The following is a 5,765-nucleotide window of genomic DNA, read 5'->3' as shown; positions in this document are numbered from 1 at the left end:
TTTATCCACGCCTTCTTCCTCCTCTGCTCATCCGCTCCTGCACAATCGAGCTCTAGCGCCCAAGCTCTCACTTCCATTTCAACCTTCTCCAACCATGTCCGGAGTGGGAGGCAAGTGGATGGTCTCCTCCGTCACGAAGGGAGACATCAAGAAACTTAGGAGAGCTGGATACCTGCACGACGACATCGCGCACCGGCTCCCAGATGAGGGACAGCTCATCCCCACCCCCGATCCCCATGAGAGGGTGGTATTCCTCACCCATTTCCTCCGCGGACTAGGATTCCCTCTCCATCCCTTCGTCCGGGGGCTCATGTTTTATTATGGCCTGGATTTCCATGATCTGGCCCCAAACTTCATCCTCAACATCTTGGCGTTTATCATCGTGTGCGAGGCCTTCCTACGCATCAAGCCCCACTTCGGCTTATGGCTAAAGACCTTCAATGTCAAGCCGAAGGTAGTGAGCGGCCGCCAGGCGGAGTGCGGAGGCTCCATGGTGGGCAAGATGCCCAACATCACATGGCTCGAGGGCACCTTCGTGGACACCATAAAGGGGTGGCAATCGGGGTGGTTCTATATCACCGAGCCGCGCGACCCCGCATGGGTAGCGGCCCCCGAGTTCCGATCTGGCATCCCCATGCGGCTCACCTCCTGGAAAGAGAAGGGCATGTCCTGGGGTAATTCAAAAGAGCTAACTGGACTCCAGTCATGTATTCAGAACATGGTGGATAAGAAGCTCAAGCTTGTCGACATAGTCCAAGTTATGCTCGTTCGCTGGATACTCCCGTGCCAACAACGGGAGTTTACCTTGTGGGAGTTTAATCCGGCGCAGCACCGAACTCTGAACAGGCTCTTCGACACGACTCACGAAGATGCCTGTAGGGTGCTATTCAAGGGCGCCGTGGTCCCTCCCCCCATTACTGAGGATCGCGGATTCAGCGTGAAGCGCCACGCCAGTGCGGTAAGTTGTTTTACCTCTTGCAGGATATTTGTTATATATATATATATATATATATATATATATATATAGATTGTCTCTATGCGGGATCTAAACTCCCGTAATTTTGACAGGACTGGTAGAAGATGGCCGGACAGATCGACTGTCCGGCTCCCTTGCCCGAAGGCCCCGCAGACGCTCTTCTGACGAAGATGCTGACTCCGGCCCCTTATAAGGTGCCGGAGAAGACCAAGAAGGCCAAGGGAGCTCGAAAGGGTTCCCGACGCCAGGCGCCGTTGGACTCATCGTCCGATGACTCTGCGGCGCACTCTTCCCCCGAAGACGAGGAAGAGGAAGAAGAGGCTCCCCCCACCGACTGGGGGAGACAAGAAAAGGAAGGCCGCCCCAACTGGGGAGGCCGAAGGGTCCAAGAAGGGAAGGATGCTCCTTCCGGACAGCTCCACCGCTGCCGTCGAAAGTGAAGACGAGTGGTTGCCCAGGGGCAAGCCCCAGGGGAGATCGTAAGTGTTCAGATACCAAAGTAACCTATAGGATTCCTTTGTTGCATTGCTTTCCCTAACGCCGAACTCAATTGTACAGGCCGCCCCAAGCCAATATCGAGGTATCCTCGGATGGCTCCCTGGGCTCGTCAGACATGGATAGCGATTCGGTCCCGACCGCCACCTCCCCTCATCCGGCCGAAGATGTCGAGGTGCTGTCTCAAGAGGCACCGAATCGAGGGGGACAGTCCCGGAGGCGCCTCAAGGCGACCTTCCAGACTCCGAGAGCCGAGGGGACGGGGTCCCCGAGAGCTCTGAGTTCGGCCCTCAGCTGAACACCGTGCTGGACCCTCCAACGGATCCGAGCTCGGGCAGGCGGTCCCCTTCTAAGGAGGGTGAGACGCCTATGCCGGTGACCTCTGCCCACCCAGAGGCGCCAGACACTATGTTGGAAGCGCTTCGCAGCGCTTCCATCGAGGAGGAGCACCGCACTATAATGAGTGCGGTGATCCAGAAGGTTCAGTCCGCCAAGAGCGGATTGACTGAAGCCTGTACTAGCCTTCTAACAGGCTTCGAGGTAAGTGTTTTAAAATGTAGTAAAAGTGTTACTGCATAGATAGTAGCCCCTGATGCTTTGTTCGGTGTTCACAAAGAAAAGACGAACAGAGGATCAAATAATATCGCAGGAGTCTAATATAAGTATGTCAATATGCATGTGTAGGCTTCGCTGCTGGCGTCCGCCGCACTAACTGCGGAGGTCGTCGTACTGAAGGAGGCCCTCGAGGGGTCCCAGAAGGAGCTCGGACTCGCTAAGAGGCAGCTCGAGGAGAACAAGGGTAAGTAATACCCTGTCTGTAGATGAGAAAAAGGACGCGATTGCTAAATGACAGGATCATTGTATGTTTGCCAGGGGCCACGACCGAGGTGGCGACCCTGAAGCAAGCGTTGTCCCAGGCCGAAGAAAAGGCGGCCCAGGAGTGCACCGAGCGAGAGAGGCACGAGGCTCGGGTGGGCGAGGTGCAGCAAGAGCTCTAGGCTCTCGTGACAAAGCACGAGGCGTTGGAGCTTGACTTGAAGATGAGAGAGTCTGAGCTTGCCGTGGCCCGTGAGAGCTCGAAGAGTGCCAAGGCCGAGGCTCAGAAGGCCCTTCAGGAGATGGACGCGATGAAGAAGATAGCGGCGAGTAAGGCTTTCTATATGCAAAGCAAGCATGCAACGGTGAATTACCGATTACTTACCCGAATCCGGAGCTCTTCAGGAGCATTCGCAGATTTGCCCCGCAGTGTGTCCGATGCCACACTATTCTACCAGGCCGAGGACGGAAGCTCGACGGAGAAGCTATTCTGGTCTCAGTATGCTGAGGCCGAACATCCGGTGCCAATGAGCGACCAGCTGAAGCAGATGGCCGAGCTACATAAGGCGGCCGATCAGGCCATGAAGGGCTTCATAGTCCGGTTGTGGCCTGGCAACGCCCTTCCGAATAGCTTCTTCGGCCTGGTGAGGCGGCTTGTGGATGCCTGCCCATGGCTGGAGGTCGTCAAGCAATCTGTCTGCATTGAAGGTGCACGTCGGGCCTTTGCCCGTGTAAAAATGCAGTGGGTCAAGCTAGACGCCATGAAGCTGATCAAGGAGGGGCCGCCGGAGGGCAAGGAGCACCGCCACCCCGAGATGTACTACGAGGGTGTTTTGCCGGGCGCCCGTCTTATCGCGGATGAGTGTTTGCAAAATGTAATATTTGAATGAGACTTGCTCGTTTTGTCCTGTGTGTATGAAAACTTGTATCGTATTCGCTATGCAACGCTTGTGTGAAATTAAAATATTACCTTTTGTTTGGCTGTTTATCCAATCTGAGAGATGGCTGGTCCTTGGCTTCTGCCCCCATGCCATGAGTGCCGTGGTGTTCGGGATAAACCTGAGCACTCTTGTTCCCATGATTGGGTCCTTCGAGGGAGGTGCTCAGCACAACGAACAAGGCAACCGGACTAATAATGCTTTATCACTCTCACTTAGCCATAGAATTCTATAATTTTAAATTTCGGCGAAGCCCCTGGTATTCGGAAGACCGAATTCGGGGCGCGATACACACCTATAAGCCGGACGGAGCCGGCCCCTCGCCCTAAGCGGCATAAGTCTTTAGGGACTCGAAAAACCTCGCCGAACAGCGACCAGTCTCTCGCCTTATCATGACAGTCAGTTTTAGCTTTCTCTAGTGAGGTGCTCGACCCGGCAGAACCGGGGCACAATCGAAGTAGTTCTCCTAGCGCTACCTTAGCCGATAGAGCGGAACGTAAGGTACCAAAACATAATAGCCGGGCAAACCCAACATTTGACCAAAGACATGATTCGGAGCTGATGCATATAATGCTATAAGTTCGGGGTGCCGCACTTGTGGAAGTGTTCGGACTTTTCACACCATATTGTGGGTACGTAAGCCCCTGGTGCATTGTCCGTACCAAAGTGTACGGTTGCTAGGCATTATTAATGAACACATAGATATGTATATATATATATATATATATATAACAAAAATGCGATAATAGTCGTAATGTCATGTACTGTATATTGAAAAAATTGCATTAAAGCAGAGTGATACAGATAGTGTAATAAGCAAAAGAGTAGGACTATGTCCCTTCCAAGGGCAAGCTGAGGAATTATATCCACCTTGGAATTCCGTAGTTGTCGACCTCCTTGGTTGTTGTATCATGTGTTCGGCAATAGAGCTGCCGGGCAGTGTTTCCAGAGATTGAAGTCCTGAAAGAAAAAATAAAAATAACCAAACGGGAAGCCCCTAGTGCGGTTTAGGCCGCATTTTGCGGTGTGCCGTAGTTGTGCCTCCCCCTCCCCATCTGTGCCCATGGTATTTTTAACGCGTAATTATGTACGCACGGCACGAACAACACCGTTGGGCTGGGATTGGGGTGGCCTCCGTATTGCTACGCGAGCTCAGATCGTGCCAGGCGGTCTGTTTGCTGATTGAACTGAGCGCGCTTGAAGGTGTTCGGGCTTTGAAACGCCGAACTGGTAGATTGCCTTGAGAGGCTGCTTTGTGCTTCTGCCGCGAGGGCCGCGGTGTGCTCCTCTATTCGAAGAGAGTGCTCTGTGTTTCCATTGACTATAATAACTCCGCGAGGTCCTGGCATCTTGAGCTTGAGGTATGCATAATGTGGTACCGCATTGAATCTAGCAAATGCGGTTCGTCCGAGCAGTGCATGATAACCACTGCGGAACGGGACTATATCGAAGATTAACTCTTTGCTTTGGAAGTTATCTGGGGATCCGAAGACCACTCCCAGTGTAATTGAGCCTGTGCAGTGGTTAAATGAAAGCACCAATGTCGGTGTCAAAACCGGCGGATCTCGGGTAGGGGGTCCCGAACTGTGCGTCTAGGCCGGATGGTAACAGGAGGCAAGGGACACGAAGTTTTACCCAGGTTTGGGCCCTCTTGATGGAGGTAAAACCCTACGTCCTGCTTGATTGATATTGATGATATGGGTGTTACAAGAGTAGATCTACCACGAGATCAGAGAGGCTAAACCCTAGAAGCTAGCCTATGGTATGATTGTATGTTGTGATTGTTGTCCTATAGACTAAAACCCTTCGGTTTATATAGACACCGGAGAGGGTTAGGGTTACACAAGGTCGGTTACAAAGGAGGAGATATCCATATACGTATTTCCTAGCTTGCCTTCCACGCCAAGTAGAGTCCCATCCGGACATGAGACGAAGTCTTCAATCTTGTATCTTCATAGTCTAACAGTCCGGCCAACAGAGATAGACCGGCTGTCCGGAGACCCCCTAATCCAGGACTCCCACAATAGTGCAACATATTTGTGGCACTGCCGTTTAGGTCATATTGGTGTAAAGCGCATGAAGAAACTCCATGCGGATGGACTTTTGGAATCACTTGATTATGAATCATTGGGTGCTTGCGAACCATGCCTCATGGGCAAGATGACTAAAACTCTGTTCTCCGGAACAATAGAGCGAGCCACAGACTTATTGGAAATAATACATACAGATGTATGTGGTCCGATGAGTGTTGAGGCTCGCGGCGGGTATAGTTATTTTTTTGACCTGCAAAGATGATGTGAGCAGATATGGGTATATCTACTTAATGAAACACAATTTTGAAACATTTGAAAAGTTCAAAGAATTTTAGAGTGAAGTGGAAAATCATCGTAACAAGAAAATAAAGTTTTTACGATCTAATCGCGGAGGCGAATATGTGAGTTACGAGTTTGGCCTTCATTTAAAACAATGTGGAATAGTTTCACAACTCACGCCACCTGAAACACCACAGCGTAAGGGTGTGTCTGAACGTCGTAACCGTA

The sequence above is a fragment of the Triticum aestivum genome, chromosome 3A, assembly GCF_018294505.1.
Source record: "Triticum aestivum cultivar Chinese Spring chromosome 3A, IWGSC CS RefSeq v2.1, whole genome shotgun sequence".
NCBI classification, from domain to species: domain Eukaryota; kingdom Viridiplantae; phylum Streptophyta; class Magnoliopsida; order Poales; family Poaceae; genus Triticum; species Triticum aestivum.
The sequence above is the reverse complement of the archived record's forward strand: the minus strand, read 5'-3'. Positions refer to the sequence as shown.